The sequence below is a fragment of the Euprymna scolopes genome, chromosome 19 (genome assembly GCF_053919585.1).
Source record: "Euprymna scolopes isolate OS-2025 chromosome 19, ASM5391958v1, whole genome shotgun sequence".
Classification (NCBI taxonomy): Eukaryota; Metazoa; Mollusca; class Cephalopoda; order Sepiida; family Sepiolidae; genus Euprymna; species Euprymna scolopes.
The window spans coordinates 87,421,286-87,443,178 of NC_136500.1; the positions used below are offsets into that span (position 1 = coordinate 87,421,286).

The 21,893-nt window shown below is 34.9% G+C and overlaps 1 long non-coding RNA gene across 1 annotated transcript in view; it reads left to right on the forward strand.

The window, feature by feature from the left end:
• Nucleotides 1–376: 376 nt before the first annotated feature.
• Nucleotides 377–21,893, forward strand: part of LOC145240167 (uncharacterized) — a 28,383-nt gene continuing 6,866 nt past the window's right edge. The window contains exon 1 of the long non-coding RNA XR_013862503.1: nucleotides 377–483. This is a non-coding gene — a long non-coding RNA (uncharacterized LOC145240167). The remainder of the gene's footprint in view (nucleotides 484–21,893) is intronic.

A 21,893-nucleotide genomic window follows, 5' to 3' on the forward strand; every position in this document is an offset into this window, starting at 1 on the left:
ATTTGGGGCAAGTTCATAAGTGGAATGTGGTCCTAAACTTACTGTCTATAAAGCTAATACTTTCCTAACATTAGATAAATGTCTGATAAGCGTTTGTGCTTGAAACTATAAAGTGCAAATGTAAATTTATGGCGTATGCCACAAATTATCTATAATATAAATCTCATCTGTCCGTTTAAATGTATGTATGTCTAAAACTTTCAACAGAGACGATGGATTTTTATGAGATTGGTATTGTTTTGAAGCTCGACCCTTCAGACGAGAAATATCGAAAAATTGGCTAAAAACATTAATTACTTTACCCTCAACTGGGCACTTTTCTACGAAGAAGTCGCTTTTTTCGCCGATATTTCGAAAGTCATCCCCTTTTTTTTTCAGATTATTTTCCTCCTTGGCCGTATGGGTTCAAGCCTGCCTACTACCACTTTTTTTTTTTTTGCTCAACACACACCTCCAAACACCCAAGCAACGCCGGGCACTCAGGTTAGTATAAATATGTGTGTGTGTTTCATAAGGTGTTTTCATCTGTTAGGGAGCTCCGACAGGACTATGGAGCGATGTTTTTTTTATCGTTTTTTTTTTTTTTTTTTTCCTTCGTTGGGCAGGAAGTGAATAGGCACTATTATGAACTCCTCATATTACAAAGATGCAGATTGTTGTGAGTATCCAAATAGAAACATGCTGATTTCAGGCCCCATAAAATCTTTGCCGGTTGTCATGAAAGTCTGTCAAGGAACACCCGGTTCAGTAAACTGTTAAGCATTTGATCCAATCTTGCATGGCAATTTAACAAGGAAAATGGCGTTTTCACTCTACTTATTTTCAGATATGCTAATTCCATTTTCGCTTTTAGACGCCTCCCCTTAATAAAAAAAAAAAAAAAGGTCAAGAAATAGCTGTCATTCTACTCTGACATTTTTGTTGTGGTTATTGTTGTTATAACAAAGATTGTTTGCTCTTTTTGATTTCCCGTTTCCGTTGTTCCTTTGGTTGGATAATTAGACATGGTCAAGCGAACAAGAAGGCCATTCTTAGCATAGTGAACAGAGGGGCTTCCACGTTATCTGAGAGAACAATAATCATTAATCAGAATGGACCATATCTTGCTTGTCACTGTCGTCTCATCTGCATGGAAAGTTGAAGTCAATAAAAGAGCAGACAATGTTGACTATAACCGTTTTTACTAATGAGTCACTGGTTATCAAGGTCAAAAAACACCCGAGGGATAAGGATTAATTAAATAGAATGATTATCAGTTAAAAGCTGAAGAACCTTATGAGAGGACTGACAATGGTTCACGACAAGAATCTGTTGGTATTAGATTTGAACACGACCATGAAAATTCTACCTTTTTTTTCATTTTTATTTTTAAATCTGATTTTTGTGGAGATCACATGAATTACGGTATCTGTTGTGCATTATTTTTAATAGCATTGTTTAAAACAAAAATTATGAAAAACATTTCATGCTGGCGATTGCTAATGACACTTAATCCCGAGAGTCCATTGTTCAAAGCCCGCAGTCTAACATTCTCGTACAAATACATAGAAGATACTACCAAGTCTGCTGCAAAGAAAGTAGGCTCCCTCTACCGGGCTAGAAAAACTTTCGTACCAGCTAAGAGCAGACAATGTTGAAATAATTGTCATTTGACAGATGAAGAACATTAGTTGTAATCTGCAAGGGTGCAGTCCCATGGTAATATGTTCCAAATGTGAAGAAGCTCTATTCATGAAGATTCTATCTATCTTAACATAGCGAATGGAGGAGCTTTCATGTTGAAATCCCTCAGTCTAATATTCTTCGACAACATAGGAAGTCTCATCTATTATGTTATTATGCCTGTCGCTACGACTGTTATCATCCTTTACATATTTTCAAAGGAAAGTAGAATATTCCAAATGGCTAATAAAACAGTTATTTTAAGTAAATTGGTGTCACTGCAAGGAAGAAACCTAGCCATATTCTGATTGGGTGAGAAAAACGCATGTCACAAAATGGCGTCTATATCTTTCAGTTCCAACGTAATTTTTCATTTGAAAAAAAATAAAAAAAAAAAAAAACCTTAAATTTACAGTAAAAATACTGGGTTACAATTTTCAGGTATGTGCAAACATTTATTTATAAAAACTTTATTTTAAGCGTCTGATTTTTTTTTTTTTTTTTTTTTTAATTAAATAAATATATTCCCTTTATACACCCTCGGATGTATTCAATTGGCTATTGTCGATACCTATGATTTAGCTTGTTATACCTTATTGTTACATCTAGGCAGATGCACGAATTACTAGCTTCTCCTGTTTGGACAGGGTGCACAAAAGAAGTTCTTACCTAATAGTGTAACGTAGTCATTAATCTTCTTCAATGATGTTGTTATATTTTTAATACTCAGACCCAACAGGCTGTACATGAAGATTCTCGCAAGGAAAGGAACGATATTCGACTCAGCAGCCTATTAGTTTGAACAAAAGGCATTTATTCATGGTACTTTCAAACTACGCCTGCATCTTGATTTTACAGTTCCTTTTGCACTGACATGTCATGTAAGTCACTCTTGGCGCTCACATGGTTCCTTTTTTTCTCTCCACTTTTTTTCCATTCTCTTCCTCCACTGTGACGTCATTCTGTGTACCGACTTGGTCATTTGCATACATGCCATGCTGCTGCTACTACATACGTCTTAATAGCTCCATTATGATAGGTCTACAAATTTCGGTCCCCCCCCCATATCATATCACTGTAGTGAATGTCTTACAAAGCGGTACAAGCGATTGGAGCTCAATCGAGCACCTTCCACAGAAGCAACGATAGAGTATAAAGAGACTAGCAATGTCTCTTTTGTGAGAAATGGTCTGCAAAAATACTGATAAAAATTATTTTTGATCGAATGTTATCACGAAAGAATGGTTCGGTGTTGGACTTTTATGACATGTCAACAGTCCCAGGGTTATTTTTTGTCGAAACCATACGTAACAGTACAACATAGTTGTTAAACTTCTCCAATGACTTTGTTAAATTTTTAACACTCAGACCCAACACGTTGTACATGAAGCGTGTCGCAAAGAAACAAAAGAAATGAACGATATTCGACTCAGCATTTTTTTAGTTTTAACAAAAGGCATTTATTCATGATACTTTCAAACCACGCCTGCATTTTGGTTTTACAGTTCCGTTTGCACCGACATATCTTTTAAGTCTCGCATTTGATTTGATTTCAATAATTTCATTTGTTATTTTGATTTCAATAATTTTACCTGGGAAAGTCGGTCTGGTGGTATGTCCGTGTAATATAATATTTCGAGAAAGATCTCTTCGTCAGATATTTACTTGACTTTGACAAACGTGTAATTTTATTTTTATACTTTCATAAACATACATTTCTTATAAAATTTCATATAACGATTGGTTTGTAGATTAATTTGTTTTGTACACATATATTTTGTAAGCAAATAGTCTGCAAATGTACGGCATAATCATGTTGATATCGTTAGATCACCAAAGTCAAGCGACTGTTTTGCCTTGTCAGTATTAAATCAGTGGCCATTTGCCAATCAAAGGTCCTTTATGTGGGAATGTTCTTTGCATTGTTTCCAGTCGTTCTGGACTTCTTGCCACTGGATTCAAACTATGTTGTTTCAGAAGAGGTGCAGTTGGTGATTGCATAACCCTTACTTCAATAAACTTGCTGCACAGGCATACTTGTGGGAGGTATCCATTGTCTCTTGATATTAATTAATTAAACAAATGCCTCCTACAATGATGAGAGTAGGATTAATTTTATTAAGGAAAAATTGGTTTTAATTAGATAAACAGAATTTAATAGATCAATATATTAGTTTTCTTGCATGTTGAAATAAAAAAGACGGTACTTATCCAGTTTACGACACAATCTTTAGCAACTTTATGGCAGCATTTTCTGGTAGGCTATGTTAGCAACCGAATGATACCAAAGCAATGGAATGGGAAAAATGGAAATTACAACACTAGCACAAGGCAGGTTTAACCAGCTTCCTCCAAAGGAGGAAGTTCCATGAGAGCATGAAATTCACGAGCGAATCCGAGTCACATGCATATCCCTGTTAGGGGAGATGACAACGCTATGTTTTTACAGCTCTTGCAGGGCAGTGTCGACGTCTTACCACATACAGTGCCTAATATTCCCAAATGATTACCCATCTGGTACTGACCATGCTCAACATTACTTAACTTCGGTGATCTAACAAGAACCGGAGTCTCAACATGATTATGCCAAAGCAAAGACTGTCGGACGATTAATTCAAAATACATCGTTCCCCTCTTTCACATGGTAAGAATGGATTTCTACTTTCTACTTAGAAAGCCGTTCTTAACATGGGGGGAAAGAGGGATATCTCCCCCGTATCTAATACCAGATATCCAGCATCCGGAGAAAGTTCAAAGACTGGCTACTCGAATGGTGCAGAGTCTATCGGATCTGCCTTATCAAAACCGACTCAAAAAAAGATTAACCTTTTCTTTCATTGAGCATCGATGATTTTGGCCTACAATCTCCTCAGTGGGCATTATCATATACCTCAAAACCTTTTATTCACTCCTGCAGCAGAGAGGACTACGTGGACATTACATGAAACTTTTTCATCACCGATTTCGATTGAACCGAAGGAAGAACTACGTTCTCAATCAGAATCCCTGGTCCTTGGAATAATCTTTCAAATGAAGCAATAAATGAAAAAAACACCCAACAATTTAAGGGACATTTGGTGCTGGATTTCTGTGTTCTCCTCTTTGTAAAGTTTTACCACCCTTTCCCTTCATGGCATCGGAGTAGAATTGTTTTATTTTTGCCAAATAAATTGAATTGAATTAAATTGACGTAGCGTGTGGAAAGTCATTTCGGTTAAAAAAATATTTTTCTTAATTTAATGAATTTCACACTTTCATTGAAACTTGTTTCATGGTTAGATGAACTCAAGTCGTTGTGAAGGAGTTAGCTCAAATCTAACTCGTGCAGATTTAAGTTAAGATCATTGTGCTTCTATTAGAATAGTCTGAAATGTCTTAGCTTTTATGGCTGTGGTAACTCTTTCGATGTGTCCGAAAAATAAAACAAAACCTGTTAGTTAACTTCCGGCGTAGCACTATTGGAAGCCATGTACGTACTCTTTTTTTTTTTTTTCTTTCTTATTAGGTTGTTGTTTTTTTTTTTGTTTTTTGTTTTTTTTTTGTTTTTCGATCATCCTTTTTATTTAATAATCACTGAAAAGTTTTCCGGTCTTATTTTAATTCAGATTTATTGAAATTGGATACGTTTTTTTATCGTGTTTAAAATTTTGCTATTTTGATTTCAATTATTTTATTTTTATGCTTTCATAAACATATATTTGTTATATAAATTCAAATAGAAAAACTTTTATTTTTTAAATTAAAAAATACTTTTATAATTTCATAAACATATATTTCTTATAAAATTTCAAATAAATTTTAAAAAATTATTTTTTAATTTTGTTATTAAACGTGCAAATAAAGATTAATTGTTTTTTTTTTATCTGTACAATTTTGTTAATTCTTATCGTGTATTTTTCAATAATGTCGGCAATCGTGAAGAAAGAGAGAGCCTGTTTCCTCGGTTTGACTATAGGTGGCGTTACTGTCTGTCCACCCCGTTACGGAAGCACAAAATGTATATAATGCTACCCTTGAAATAAAAATAAATGTTTTTGTTATATTTTAATTTTAAACATGTTTTTTTTTTTTTTTTTTGCAAACAGTTTTAAGTTTTATTTTTTTTCAAACATTTACGTTTTTTTTTGTTTTTGCAAACATATATAAGTTTTATTTTTCCAAACATTTACGTTTGTTTTTGCTATATTTTTCTTTTAAACATACAACCGTTTTTCGGCGAGTATTTTTTACGCTCTTATGATTAAAAAAAAATCAACGTTTTTTTTTTTTTTAAATCTTTTTTATGAGCCCCTCCCTTTTTTTTTTTTTTTTTTTTTTTTTAATTTTCTGCACTTATTTTACCTTTTCCGCGAGTATTTATATATATATTTGAAAAAGGATATTGTAAAACCTGAATCTTACTTGAAACTACTATTAAGAAATAGCGCGGTACCGGTACAATAAGTGCATAAGCAAACTTTTCAAAAAGAAAAATATTTAAAAATATTTAGTTTATGCTTGCAAAAAAACAAACAAAAAAAAACGTAAATGTTTGAAAATAAACAAGCAACAAAACGTAAATGTTTGGAAAAATAAAACTTAAATATGTTTGCAAAAACAACAACAACAAAAACGTAAATATGTTTGAAAAAATAAAACTTAAATATGTTTGCAAAAAAAAAAAAAAAAAAAACACGTTTAAAATTAAAATATAACAAAAACATTTATTTTTATTTCAAGAGTGGCATTGAAAACATTTTGTGCTTCCGTAACTGGGTGGACAGACAGTAACGCCACCTATAGTCAAACGGAGGAAACAGGCTCTCTCTTTCTTCACGATTACCATAATGTCCTTATATTTTATTTCAATAAATTGCTTCATAATAGAAATACTGAAGGACAACAAAAGTGAAAGAACTGATTTGCCTTGTTACTGCTTCCGGTAATGATTGATACTCTAGAAGTTAAGTACATTAGCTGACCGGTCTTACTAAAAATGTACGTCTACTTTATGTCCGTCTAATTGCTGCTGCTCCTGATGATTATGAAGCAACTTCTTTAAAGCCACTTCCGGTTTTTGCCAGTGGAAATTATCGTGTGCTATTTAAAAAAATATATATATATATTATCTTCGTTAAAGAAAATACAATAATGTTCGGACAAGTGATCTTTTCCTAAGAATTTGTAAAATACAATAACAGATCTGCATAAAATAAAATTAGAATTATATTTAGTTATTTACACTAGATTTTGGAGGATTCAAAAACAAAAAAAGAATCGAGTTTTCGACCATTCGCATGCTGTTTGTTTTGTTTTTGCGTTAAACATTTTTGTAAAAAAATGTTGTTTTTTTGCTTTTTTTATTTTCAAAATTAGAGAAATATTAAAATAATAATAAAATACGAGTCAAAAGTACACTCTGGCCTACAAAAATGCCCGGACGGTCCCATCGACATTTCCAAGTACGGGCGCCTCGGGCGACTATCAGTTATCGAAGTATTCTAAAACGGTTTTTAGTCATATGTAAAACATATAGAAAAAGTAAAAAAAAAGCGTAATGGAAGATTAGGTGACTACTGACTCGCCGACTCGGTGTGAGCAAATAAAACGCTATTTTTTCAGTTTTTTTTTTTTTTTTTTTTTTTCACTGTTTTGTGTTCGTTTTTAGTATTATATTATAATACTCATAAAAATACATCTTTATGAAATATTTATTTATATTTGGCAAGGTTGACTTGAGATGTCCATAAGATAGCGAGCGACTGTGAACGATAACGAATGTAAAAAATGAAACTGGAACGGAACGCACATTTAAGCGAAACGAGATTATTATCGCGTCAATAATAATAAGCGTGTATTAATTTTTAACTAATCTGTACTTGTTATGAATATGTTAAAAAAAAAAAAAGACACAGTAGTGTTTACTTTTGTTCTGTTTTTTTTTTTTGTTGTTTTCTTAGGGGTTTTGGGGTCGCTGTTGTTGTTGTTGTAAATTTACCGTTTGCATGGTATTAACCCCTGAACGCTTGGACTACGCACGAGCGCGCAGTAGCATACACAAATTTACATTGGTCGTCGCTCGTCAACAAGTACTTTTCCTAATATTAATGCGTGCGTGTTGTTTACACTGGTCGCCATGTGTTGTTTTCGCGCACGCAAAAACAACACATGGCGACCAGTGAAAACAACACGCAACACTGGATAATAAACGCATTAATATCAGGAAAAGTACTTGTCATCACTTTAAAGAAAAGTGTGGAGGTTGACCTAATGTTAATTCGTTTATGCGCTCGAGCGTTGTACCAGGGTTTAGGTGTTAATACCATGCATTCATGCAAACAGTAATTTTGCGACGGGCTTGAATATCAGATTCGTTGTCAGCGACCCCAAAACCTCCTTAAAAAACAATTGTTTTTGGTTGGGGCTATATGGTATTAAACCACATATTTACCTTTTCTTTTGGTTGTTGTTTATTTTTTCGACTAGTCTAAGTTTTACGTAACAATTTAATAAAGAAAACATACCGAAAAAATGAAATGAAATAACTAAAAAATGTTTTTTTTCTTTTACTTTGGAAAATTCAACTAAACTAGTTTCGCATAAATATTTAATCAACAAAAAAATACCGTAAAAATGAAATTTCATGTTCCATCTCTGCATAATTACCAAAAGAAAACAATAAAGTAAAAAAAGTAAAAATTTCTTTTTTTTTTTTTTTTCAAAATAGAACTTAATCAACAATCGAGTTTTTTTTATTTTATTTATTTTTTTTTTTGTAACAATTTTGTTTTTAAATACTGGAAATCTGCATGAAATAAAACTAGAATCAGTTTTTCTTTTCTTTTTTTTTTTTGTAATTCTTATGCCCAAAACAATAAGCAATCGCTTTCGAGTCGGCATTTTCACCTGTAGGCGACTAATAGATAATCCCTTTTATTATTTTTTCTAAAACTTTAATCACAATATTATAATGTTAGATAATCGAAACTGTCCCTTAAATTTGAAAACTATTTGTTTATTTTTACGCTAGTTTAATTTTTAATAGTAGATCCCCCACCTCAAAAAAAAAAAAAAAAAAAAAAAAAAAACAGGCAGTGTTCATCAAGTTGCTTCATTCTACAAAATTCTCGGGCAGAAATATTGCGTTCAAATCTATACGTACATAGCAAGCAATCTATACGGACATAGCAAGCAATCTATACGTACATAGCTAGCAATCTATACGTACATAGATTGCTAGCTATGTACGTATAGATTGCTTGCTATGTACGTATAGATTTGAACGCAATATTTCTGCCCGAGAATTTTGTAGAATAAAGCAACTTGATGAACACTGCTTGTTTGTTGTTGTTTTTTTTTTTTGGAGGTGGGGGATCTACTATTAAAAATTAAACTAGCGTAAAAATAAACAAATAGTTTTCTTCAATTTTAAAGGACAGTTTCGATTATCCAACATTATAATATTGTGATAAAAGTTTCAGAAAAACATTAAAAGGGATTATCTAGCTGTTAGTCGCCTAGGGCGTCCCTACAGGTGAATGCTGGCGCGGCAACAATTGCTTATTGTTTTAGGCATAAGAATTAAAAAAAAAAAAAACTGATTCTATTTTTTATTTTATGCAGATTTACAGCATTAAAAAAAAAAAAAAAAAAAGACTCCACTGGTCCACTGCTGATAAAATTCTATTTGGAAAAAAAAAAAAAAAAACGAAAACAAAAGTTTTTTTTTTTTTTTTTTTTTTTTTTTTACATAGGCATAACTACTTATCAAGGCCCAGAGACCACTCCGGGAATAAGGGTTAAGAGTGTACAGCAATTAATTGGACAATATAGTAATCGTCAGTTATGGAAATTCGGTAAATTTGTTAACAAGTGGAATGGCTCATCAAGAACTTGTTTACGTTGGACTTGAAGACAACCATATTGTAGTCAACTGGAAAGCAGGAAAACGGAAGACGATTCCACAGGTGTGCGATTCTAAGAAAGAAGCTTTGTTCATGGAATCTACGTTTAGGTTTAGGCACAAATAAAGAGTGGGGGGAATTATTGATAGTGTTTTCAGCTAGACGAGTGTTTCTTATGAAAGTTTGGCGAGGGGGACCATAGATTGAAGCTCAGGCGAACACTTTCCATGAAAATAACGATACAGCAGACAAACTTGCAACATCTCTTCTGTGTGATAGAGGTTACAGTGAAGAGAAAAGGACATCTCCCACGAGGCCACGAAGTCTATTTTGAACTCTATCAAGGCAGGACAAGTCCTTTCTAGCAGCTCCTGTGGCAACAGTACTCCATCCTTGGACGTATCTGGCTCTTATATAGATAGAGAATTGCATCAGCAGTGAGATATCTACTGGATCGATAGAAGGATCCCACCATTTTTTCAGCAACCTTGGCAACAGATTTGATGTACGAGTTCCATTTAAGATCAGGAGTAAAGATCAAGCCCAGAAGTTTGTCAAAACTTGAGGCCTCCCCAAGACGAGAGCCATTCATTTTAATTGATACCAGATGGGGGTCAGAACGTTGATGATGCAAAGATAGAAGCTTGCTTTTAGATGCATTTAAAGTAAGCAGCCACTCCTTTTCCCATTGTACAAGGTGATCAAGATCAGAGGAGAGAGAATCGGAGAGAACTTGGTCGTTTACTGTATTAGATGTGCTGGTAGTGTCATCAGCATAAATGTCTATGATGTGATTTGTAAGATCATTAATGTAGATCAGGAAAAGAGTTGGGCCAAAGATGGGCCCCTGAGGGACTCCAGCATTAATACTGTGGGCTTCTGATTTTTGCCCATCAACTACTACTCTTATGAACCTATCAGAGAGAAATGATTTAATAATTGAGAAGACTATAAGAGAAGTTTTTACTTTTTTTATTTCATTGTTTTCTTTCGGTAATTATGCAGAGATTGAACATGAAATCTAATTTTTATTGTATTTTTTTGTTTATTAAATCGTCATGCGAAAGTACAGCCTAGTTGAATTAAAAAAAAAAAATAAATGAAAAAGAAAAAAAACAAATATTTCTCTGTTATTTCATTTTTTCTGTATGTTTTCTTTATTAAATTGTTACATGAAACTTAGACTAGTGGAAAAAAATAAACAACAACCAAAAGAAAAGGTAAATATATGGTTTAATACCATAATAGCCCCAACTAAAAACAACTGTTTTTAAGGAGGTTTTGGGGTCGCTGAGAACGAATCTGATATTCAAGACCGTCGCAAATGTACTGTTTGCATGGTATTAACACCTAAACCCTAGGACAACGCTCGAGCGCATAAACGACTTGACATTAGGTCAACCTCCACACCTGTCTTTAAAGTGATGACAAGTACTTTTCCTGATATTAATGCGTTAATCCAGTGCGTGTTGTTTTCACTGGTCGCCATGTGTTGTTTTTGCGTGCGCACACATGGCGACCAGTGTAAACAACACGCACGCATTAATATTAGGAAAAGTACTTGTCGACGAGCGACGACCAATGTAAATTTGTGTATGCTACCGCGCGCTCGTGCGTAGTCCAAGCGTTCAGGGGTTAATACCATGCAAACGGTCAATTTACACGGGGTTGTTTTTTTTTAATTCTTATGCCTAAAACAATAAGCAATTGTTGCCGCGCCAGCATTCACCTGTAGGGACGCCCTAGGCGACTAACAGCTCGTTGTCAGCGACCCCAAAACCCCTAAGAAAACAAATTTTATTTACCAAAAAAAAAAAAAAAAAAAAAAAAAAGTAAGCACTAGCACTACTGTGTTTTTTTTTAACATATTCATAACAAGTATTGATTAGTTAAAAATTAATACACGCTTATTATTATTATTATTATTATTATTATTATTATTGACGCGATAATCTCGTTTCGCTTAAATGTGCGTTCCGTTCCATTTGCATTTTTTACATTCGTTCACAGCCGCTATCTTGTGGACATTTCAAGTAAACCTTGCCAAATATAAATAAATATTTCATAAAGTGATATATTTTTATAAGTGTTATAATATAATACTAAAAACGAACACAAAACAGTGAAAAAGAAAAACAAAAAAAAAAACAACTGGAACAATAGCGTTTTATTTGCTCACACCGAGTCAGTAGTCACCTAATCTTCTGTTACGCTTTTTTTTTTCTTTTCCTATGTTTTAGAATACTTCGAAAGGCATTAGATAACTGCTAGTGCTGCTGCTGCTTTGCTCTGCTGTTGCTAGTCGCCCGAGGCGCCCGTACTTGGAAATGTCGATGGGACCGTCCGGGCATTTTTGTAGGCCAGAGTGTACTTTTGACTCGTATTTTATTATTATTATTATTATTTTAAATATTTCCCTAATTCTGAAAATAAAAAAATAAAAAAAAAGATTTTTTTTACAAAAATGTTTAACGCAAAAACAAAACAAACAGCATGCGAATAATGGTCGAAAACTCGATTCTTTTTTTGTTTTTGAATCCTCCAAAATCTAGTGTAAATAACTAAATATAATTCTAATTTTATTTTATGCAGATCTGTTATTGTATTTTACAAATTCTTAGGAAAAGATCACTTGTCCGAACATTATATTATTTTCTTTAACAAAGATAATATATATATATATATATGTTTTAAATAGCACACGATAATTTCCACTGGCAAAAACCGGAAGTGGCTTTAAAGAAGTTGCTTCATAATCATCAGGAGCAGCAGCAATTAGACGGACATAAAGTAGACGTACATTTTTAGTACGACCCTTAGCTGACTATAACCACAAAACTAAATAACTTCCGGTCTGAAATCAGCTGAGCAGGCGTAGTCTCCAGAAATATAAATAAGTAAGAAATGCTGGATGATGATACACAAATGAATTTATGAGAACACAACTGGTAATTCTTACTACTAGCCTGGGTGCTTGGGGGGGGGGGGCAAAAAAAAATGTGGTAGTAGACAAGCAAGCTCAAACCCGTACCGTGAAGGAGGAAAAGAACGTGGGGAAAAAAGTGACGCCAAACCGGAAAACCGGAAATGTCGAAAGTTTAAATTAAGGCTAGTCAATCGAAAAGAAAGGATGACTTTCGAAAATATCGTCAAACCGGAAATGTCGAAAGTTTAAATTAAGGCTAGTCAATCGAAAAGAAAGGATGACTTTTCGAAAATATCGTCGAAAAAAGCAACCCCTCCCTGTAGAAAAGTGGCCAGTTGAGGGTGAAGGAATTATTGTTTTTGACCAATTTTTCGATATTTGTCGTTTCAAAACAATACCGATCTCGTGAAAATCCGTCGCTTCTGTCGAAAGTTTTAGGCATGCATACATACATTTAAACAGACAGGCGAGATTTATATTATAGACTAGCCTGGGTGCCCGGCGTTGCCCGGGTGTCTGGAGGTGTGTATGGAGCAAAAAAAAGTGGCAGGCCTGAACCCGTACCACGAAGGAGGAAAAGAAAGTGACAAAAAAAAGTTACGTCTTTGCTGTTGCGTCCATCGCCAAATCGGAAGTGATGAAGTTTAAATTAAGGCTAGTCAATCGAAAAGAGAAGATTACTTTCGAAAATATCGCCGATAAAGCGCACCCTGCCTGTAGAAAAGTGCCTAGTTAAGAGTGAAGGAAATTATGTTTTTAGCCAACTTTTCGATATTTGTTGTCTGAAGGGTTGAGCTTCAAAACGATACCGATCTCATCAAAATCCATCGCCTCTGTCGAAAGTTTTAGGCAGACATACAAACATATATACATACATACATTTAAATAGACAGGTGAGGTTTATATTATAGACTAGTGGGGGGCACCTGGCGTTGCCCAGGGTGTTTGGAGGTGTATGTGTGTAAAAAAAAAAACGTTGGCCGGGTGTTTGGAGGTGTAAAAGAAAAAAAAAGTTTTAGTAGGAAGGTAAGATTGAACCCCGAAGCCTTGACGCAAAGGTGGAAAGAAAATGGAAAAAAACCTGAGACCTAGCCATGTCGGCCACGAGGGGAGAGGAATTGATAAGCGTGTTAAGTTAAGGTTTATAAAGTGAAATATGCAGGTGCGAGGAAGTTAAGTGACACGATGTTTGACCTAGTTTTGTGCTGCAAGCCAGTTACTATTTCCCCTCGCTCCATCATTCGCTTTTCGAAGACGTGGCGAGCTGGTAAAAGTCGGGCAAATTAAATACATACGCGACCCCCGTTCTTAAGTCGTAGATATTACGATTTAGATGTAATATAAAAAGTTTTAAGAAGGAATGAGCCGAGCGAGAAGGCCAACGGAAAAAGCCTTTTGCAGACATACACAAAACGTGAACATACATACATACATACACACACACACACACACACACACATTTTCGCTTTTATATATATAGACTAGTGGGGGTATCCGACGTTTCCCAGGTGTTTGTAGGTGTGTGTGGTGTTAAATAAAAAAGAACTCGGGGGGGGGGGGGTAGGATCGAACCCAAAACCCTGAGGCGAAGTTTGAAAATAAAATCGGCCAGCCAGAATGAGTTAGTGAAAGATGTTTGAATTTATTTAAGAACGAAATTGACAGATGCGCGTCCGGAAGTCGTCGAGCATTACGACGACAACGACTACGACGACAACGACGTAGGTTTGTTTGTTATTAGCGAAGTAAAAAAAGAAAACAACGTTAACACTTAAGCGGGGAAAAAAACACAAAAAAAACTAACATAAAGCAAACGAATGATGAAAACAGAAAAACGAACACGCGAAAAATGGTTTGAATAAGCCTGTTTCGATATTAAAATTTAAAATATCGGTGGGTACCCGGGTGTTTTTGGGTGTCGTTAATAATAAGCGAAGTAAAAAAAAAAAAAAGCAGAAAAACGAAACACTGGTTCAATATTTAAATTTAAAGAATCGAAAAAAAAAAAAACATCTCACATCACGATTCGAACTCAAAGCGTTTAGATAATGAACTAAGGCCTTAACCAACTGAGCTAACGCGACGTACATGCAATTTGTTCGGTTTTTCAACTATTTAAAGTAAATCAGGTCATGACGTCATCTGACGCATGCGTAGAATCGGTCATTGTCACGAGAGGACCGTTTTTGTTGACTCCCCCCCCTGTCGAAAATTGTCGATTTCGGGGTGAAAAAGTTAACGTTTTTGGCCAATTTTTCAATATTTTTCGAGCAAAGGATGGAGCTTTGATATGATACCGAGTTTGTGAATTTTCGTCGCGTCTGTCGAAAGTTTTTATACAAACATACACACAAACATACACACAAACATACATACATTTTCGCTTTTATATATATAGATTACTATGTAATCTATCTATCTATCTATTTACATACAAAAGGCACTTTGTTCGTGTGTGTGCGCACACTTGCATGCGTGTGTGTATGTGTGAGGTCGTTTCCTATAGACTCTGAAACGACTGGGTCATTTTTTTTTCACACATGTACTTTGTATCTGGAAGTGTTCTTAGTTTTTGTATCAGAATACTTCTAATATGTATCTAAAAGCGATAATCGAAGAAATCCGATTAAAGTATGAACAGTCTGATTTTGATCAAAGTTAACACCTTTATACAGTCTAACATTACAAAGGCAAAGTACAAGGGCCAGGCACATAAAATGCAAAGTACAAGGGCCAGGCATATAAAATAAACAGTAATTTTTTTTGATAGGACATGGGTGCGTTCAAAATGAATGTTTCTGTTTAGAGCACAATTGAACTATAATACTTGACTTTTGCATCTGATACTTTAATTCAAGCCATTGTATAAAAATAATTTTATAAAATCAATAGTAGGTTCTCTACAGTGCAATATAGACTACAATGTATTGTGGATTAAGTCATTGTGGAGAGGCATGTAAAGCTTCCTCCTGGTGCACCGCAGTGGGTCCCCGACAATCAGGCAGTCAATTGATTTGGGTCTCCAGCAATCAGGCAATCAATCGATTTGGGTCTCCAGCAATCAGGCAGTCAATCGATTTGGGTCTCCAGCAATCAGGCAATCAAATGATTTGATTGAAAAAATGGGTGATTTCACCGATTTCGATGACAGTAAAAGTGTTGAAACATTCGTTGATCCTCATTCGATCCCGGGCGACGTCGGGTATCCCTGCTAGTAATAAATATAATATAATAGTATATTAACAGTTCATACGATTATAAAGGCAGTCCGATGTTTCTACGGTTATCTAGTTTTCTCTGCCACTTAGGCACGTCAGACAGTCAATAAAAGAGGCGGCAGTTTTCAGTAATTATCTTTTGGGTCTCTCTTTTATAAGACCAACTTTCGCCTCCCTCTCTTTCTCCCTCTCCTTCTCCCTCCCTCTCTCTCTCTTCCTTTATTTCTTTCTCTCTGTATCTCTCTGTTCCTCTCTCTTCCACCCTTTCTCTATCTTTCTTTTTCCCTATTTCTCCTTTCTCCCTCTCTCTCTCTCTCTCTCTTTCTTTCTTTCTTTCTCTCTGTCTCTCTCTCTTCCTCTCTCTTCCACCCTTTCTCTATCTCTCTTTTCCCCTATTTCTCCTTTCTCACTGTCTCCTCTTTCCCGCCCTCACTTACTTTTACTTATTCACATCATTGCATTTCTCTCATCATTTCTATTGTAATAACTTGAATAAATAGTAATGAATGAATAGTAATGAATGAATATAAGAAGTCGGGTTAGAGTTGAAAAACGCCTTATTCTACTAAGATCTACACACGAATCGAGTGTCTTCATGAACAATGGCTGCTTAAGAGAATAGTGAAGAATTTCCAAAGAGCAGAAAGAGTGATTGAAGAATTCTTTTCTTTTTCATCACATCTCTTATCATTGACCCTCATCAGTTTGACTTTGAAAATTCTCTCTCTGTCGCCCCCATCCCCCTCTCTCTTTCTCTCTCTTTATATATATATATATATATATATATATATATATATATATATATACTAGCAAAAGTACCCGTCGTTGACCGGGTTCAAAACAGCTTACAGAAAATGGACTCTGATTTATGAAAGTACTAGCGAGGGGTACCCGGCGTTGCCCGGGTGTTTGGAGGTGTGTGTGGAAACTCCGGGGGTAGGGGGGGAGGTAAAAAAAAGTAAGTATGAGGATCGAACCCGAACCATTGAGACAAAGTTGTAAATTAAAGTGTGAAAAGAAAAAGAGTGCGACGTTAACCATTGACCCACCGCGAGATGCTAACGGAAACACGTTTGAATTTATTTAATTACTTGGATTTGGCAGGTGCTCGTTTTAATGAGTTAATGAGGTCAAGTGTGGCTGCAGGATTTTTATTTTCCCAAGATGTTATAGGAAAAAGACTAACCCACATCTGGCGAGCGACAAATGTTGAATATTTATCTTCCCGAAATCTAGCAACTTAAATAGACAGGCAAGCTTCGTTGTTAACTGTGAGATATTACGATTTATATGTGATATAAAAAGTTTTAAAAAGTTGTGAAGCGACCGACCGCTTCTCTGAAAAAAGCCTTTTGTAGACATACAGGAAAAGCGAACACACATACATACATACATACATACATTTTCGCTTTTATATTTATAGACTAGCAAGGGGTACCCGGCATTGCCCGGATGTTCGGAGGTGTGTGTGGAAACTCCAGGGGTGGGGGGGGGGTTAAAAAATGTTTTGGTAGATAAGTATGAGGATCGAACCTGAATCCTTGAGGCAAAGTTGTAAATTAAAGTGTGAAAAAAAACAAAAAACGTGCGACGTTAACCATTGACCCACCGCGACATGCTAACGGAAACACGTTTGAATTTATTTAATTACTTGGATTTGGCAGGAGCCCGTTTTAATGAGTTAATGAGGGCAAGTTTGACTGCAGGATAGTATTTTCCCAAGATGTTATAAGAAAAAGACTAACCCACATGCGGCGAGCGACAAATGTTAAATATTTATCTTCCTGAAATCGAGCAAATTAAATAGACAGGCAAGCTTCGTTGTTAACTGTGAGATATTACGATTTATGTGTGATATAAAAAGTTTTAAAAAGTTGTGAAGCGAGCGACCGCTTCTCTGAAAAAAGCCTTGTGTAGACATACAGAAAAAGCGAACACACATACATACATACATACATACATTTTCGCTTTTATATTTATAGACTAGCGAGGGGTACCTGGCATTGCCCGGGTGTTTGGAGGTGTGTGTGGAAACTCCGGGGGGGGGGGTTAAAAAAAAAGTAAGTATGAGGATCGAACCCCAACCCTTGAGACAAAGTTGTAAATTAAAGTGTGAAAAAAAAAAAAAACGTGCAACGTTAACCATTGCCCCACACGAGATGCTAACGAAAACACATTTGAATTTATTTAATTACTTGGATTTGGCAGATGCCCGTTTTAATGAGTTAATGAGGTCAAGTTTGACTGCGGGATAGTATTTCATTTACTGCGGAACGCTTTTTTTATTTTTATTTTCCCAAGATGTTATAGGAAAAAGACTAACCCACATGCGGCGAGCGACAAATGTTAAATATTTATCTTCCCGAAATCGAGCAAATTAAATAGACAGGCGAGCTTCGTTGTTAACTGTGAAATATTACGATTTATATGTGATATAAAAAGTTTTAAAAAGTTGTGAAGTGACCGACCGCTTCTCTGAAAGAAGCCTTTTGTAGACATACAGAAAAAGCGAACACACATACATACATTTTCGCTTTTATATTTATAGATGATAGGTTATGAAAAGGAAGGGTTGTAAATTTGGGTTGTATTTGTGGGTATCAAAACCAAAGCAAAATATGATGAAAGTAAAAATAAAATAGATAAACCCCATAATTTATTATACCATATCTGTTCACACTGAAACACTTATCACAATATTCGGTGGATCTATATTAAAAAACCTTGTTAAACTTTGGGACATATCTCCATTCTATAAAGGTTAGGTGCGAACGAACACCCCATAATTTTATTATACCATATTTCTTCAAACTGAAACATAATTATCAAAGTATACTTATGCAGATAGATAGGCACAAACTTTAATAAAGACTTTTCATATTTCCATTCTATGGAGGCCAGGCGCGAACGCAGACCTCACAATTTTATTATACCATCCCTATTTAAGTTAAAACATACTTATCAAAATATCATTATGTACATCTATATCAAAAACACCTGTAAACGTTTTTTTTTTAATTTTTAAATGTTTTATTTCCATACTTTGTGGACCAGGCGCGAACGCAGACCCCCACAATTTTAATGAACCACTGTTCTGCCAGATCAAACATACCCATTCCTGTGTCTCGATACATCTTCTATCATTATATGTAATCAGTTTTTTAAAATAGTCAACCATATAGGAACCTATTCGTGACCAGACACACACACACACACACACACACACACACACACACACACACATTCAGCTTTATATTATAGATGAGTGTGTATATCTCTTCTCTACAATTATATAAATGCAACTTTGTATGTGTGTGCGTGAGTTCGTTCCTTATAGACTCCGAAATGGCTGAACATATTTTAATGAATGATCTTAGTTAAGTTTTGTCTCAGAATCGACAATTAAAATCTTTATTTTAATTTATCTATCATCAGTAAAGCCATTTTTCCATGTCGTCGCTTAGCAACAATAACAGAACAACGGGCCCTGAAAATTCTACTGTGGGTAAGTTCCTATTTACAGTGACTCCCCACGGGACAGAGTTAGACACCAGGGTCGTTTTTTAACGTGGAGAAAAGGAACAAAAATAAAAATTGTCTCAGTCGGGAATGATTTCTCCTCCACTGACAGAGAACAAGAAATTGAAGTGCAGCGTCTGAAGAACAGATACTAACGTGTTTTTTTTTTTTGTTTTTTTTTTTGCATGACATAGTCTGCAGGTTCAAACTCCGCACGTAAATTTTAATTTTTTTTATTAACTGCAAATAATTTTATAAGGCTTGAAAATTTTCGTGTGTGTGTGTGTGTTTTTTTTTGTTTTTTTTTTGTTTTTTTGCATGACGTCATCTGTAGATTTAAACATCGCACATAAATTTCTTAATGTTTCTTTTTTCGTTAACTGGAAAGAAGTTTATATTAAATAATTTTTAAAAGAAACAGTAGGTTTTCTAAAATGCAATCTAGAATAACATATATTTTGGACTAAGTTACCGCATGGAGGCATGTGAAACTTCCTCCCGGGTGATTTCACGGATTTCGATGACAATAAAAATATAGGAGTGTGAAATATTCGGTGATCATCATTCAATCCCGAGCAACGTCGGGTCTCCCTGCTAGTATATATATATAAAAGGAATTTTGTCTCTCTGTGTGTAAGTTCGTTTCCTATGGACTCCTAAACGACTGGGCTGATTTTTATGAAAATTTACACAAATGTACATTATGTATCTGATAGTGTTCTTAGATAGGTTTTGTCTGAGCATGTCTTTGATAAGTATCAGTATTAATGCTTCTGTTTAAAGCACAACAGGAGTTTTGCGTTTGAAACTTTAATTCAAGCCGTTATATATAAATATACTGTCATAATTTCGACAGTAGGTTCTCTACAGTACACTACAGACTACAATGTATTGTGGACTAAATCACTGAGGAGAGACATGTGAAGCTTCCTGCCACTGCACCGATTTGATTGAAAAATGGACGATTTCACCGATTTCGATGGCAATAAAAATATAGGAGCGTGAAACATTCGTTAATCCTCATTCAATCCTGTGCAACGTAATATATATATATATATATATATATATATATATATATATATATATATATATATATATGGCATAATTACGTTGACACACTGGTTCCCAATGAATCACCGAAGTTAAACAACATTGAACCTGTCAGTACTAAATGGGTGACCATTTGAAACTTTCAGGTACTGTATGTGCTCTCGATTTATCTCAACATTGTTTCCAGTCGTCCTGGATTTCTCCTTACCACTGGACGCAAACAGTGCCAATTCAAGAGGTGGGGTTGAGGATTGTGCAACCGTTGCCTCACAATTACACGTGCAGCTGCCCCTACAGTTTATCTTTTGTCTTTCGAGACTGAACAGGGGCATCATTATCATCATCATCATATATAATTATCTCTCTCTCTCTCTCTCTCTCTCTCTCTCTCTCTCTCTCTCTCATCAAACTAAGAGCAACTTGATCTCTTTTCATCTTTTCTATTTTCCTTCTCTCGCCTTCTTCTTCTTCTTCTTCTTCTTCTTCTTCTTCTTCTTCTTCTCTGAGGTATTCTTTTTCCTTATACATTAGGGGACTGTTCTAACTATTCGCCCACTTCTATCACACTTGCACCCGTTGATTGTCTTCATGAGAACATTTATTAATAATTAACTTTTGTTTCTGTTATTCTGAAAAGCGTCATTCAATGGATTACTTTCATATTGTTACACGTCGATACATCAGGTCAGAGGATTGGCTGAAAACACATTTTCCCAGCACAGAGGTTGAGGACGAATCGATTACGTTGATATTGTCATGTGGAGCGTTCGTTTTCTTTGAGAAACCATTGAGAATGTCCTCAATCACAAGCAAAATGATTATACAAGACCATACAGAATGGAATCTGGAGATAGTTGACCCGTTGGACTATGAAATCTGAGAGTGAGCTTGCATTAAATCAGAAAATGTCTGACCCCTGAACAAGAAAAAAAGTGACATTGAATGAATAGAATTATTATTATTATTATTATTATTATTATTATTATTATTATTATTATTATTATTAAAAACAAGGAATTGCCTTACACATGTTCGGGTGTTTTATGTTTCTGTCTTTGTGTACATTTTTTTCGGCCAAAAGCGACAACAGCAGCGGAGTTTAAAAAATAGCAAACGAAACAAATAAGCGTTTCTAACGGAAATTTTAAATTGAACTTGAAATTCATGGTTAAAGAAGGAATTGTCTTACACATGTTCGGATGTTTTATGTTTCTGTCTTTGTGTACATTTTTTCCGGCCAAAACGACAACAGCGGCAAAGTTTAAAAAATAGCAAACGAAATAATTAAGAGTTTCTAACCGAAATTTTAAATTGAACTTGAAATTCATGGTTAAAGAAGGAATTGTCTTACACATGTTCGGATGTTTTATGTTTCTGTTTTTGTGTACATTTTCCCGGTCGTCAGCAACAGCAACATCAGCGGCGGAGTTTTAAAAAATAGCAGAGGGGGAAAAAAGAAGTGTTTCTAACTGAAATTAGTGTTTCTAACTGAATTCATGGTTAAACGAGGAATTGTCTTTCACATGTTTGGATGTTTTATGTTTCTGTTTTGTGTACATTTTTCTGACCAAAAGCTACATCGGCAGAGGAGTTTAAAAAAAACAAAAAAAAAAAAACGAGCAAAGTAAGCTTTTC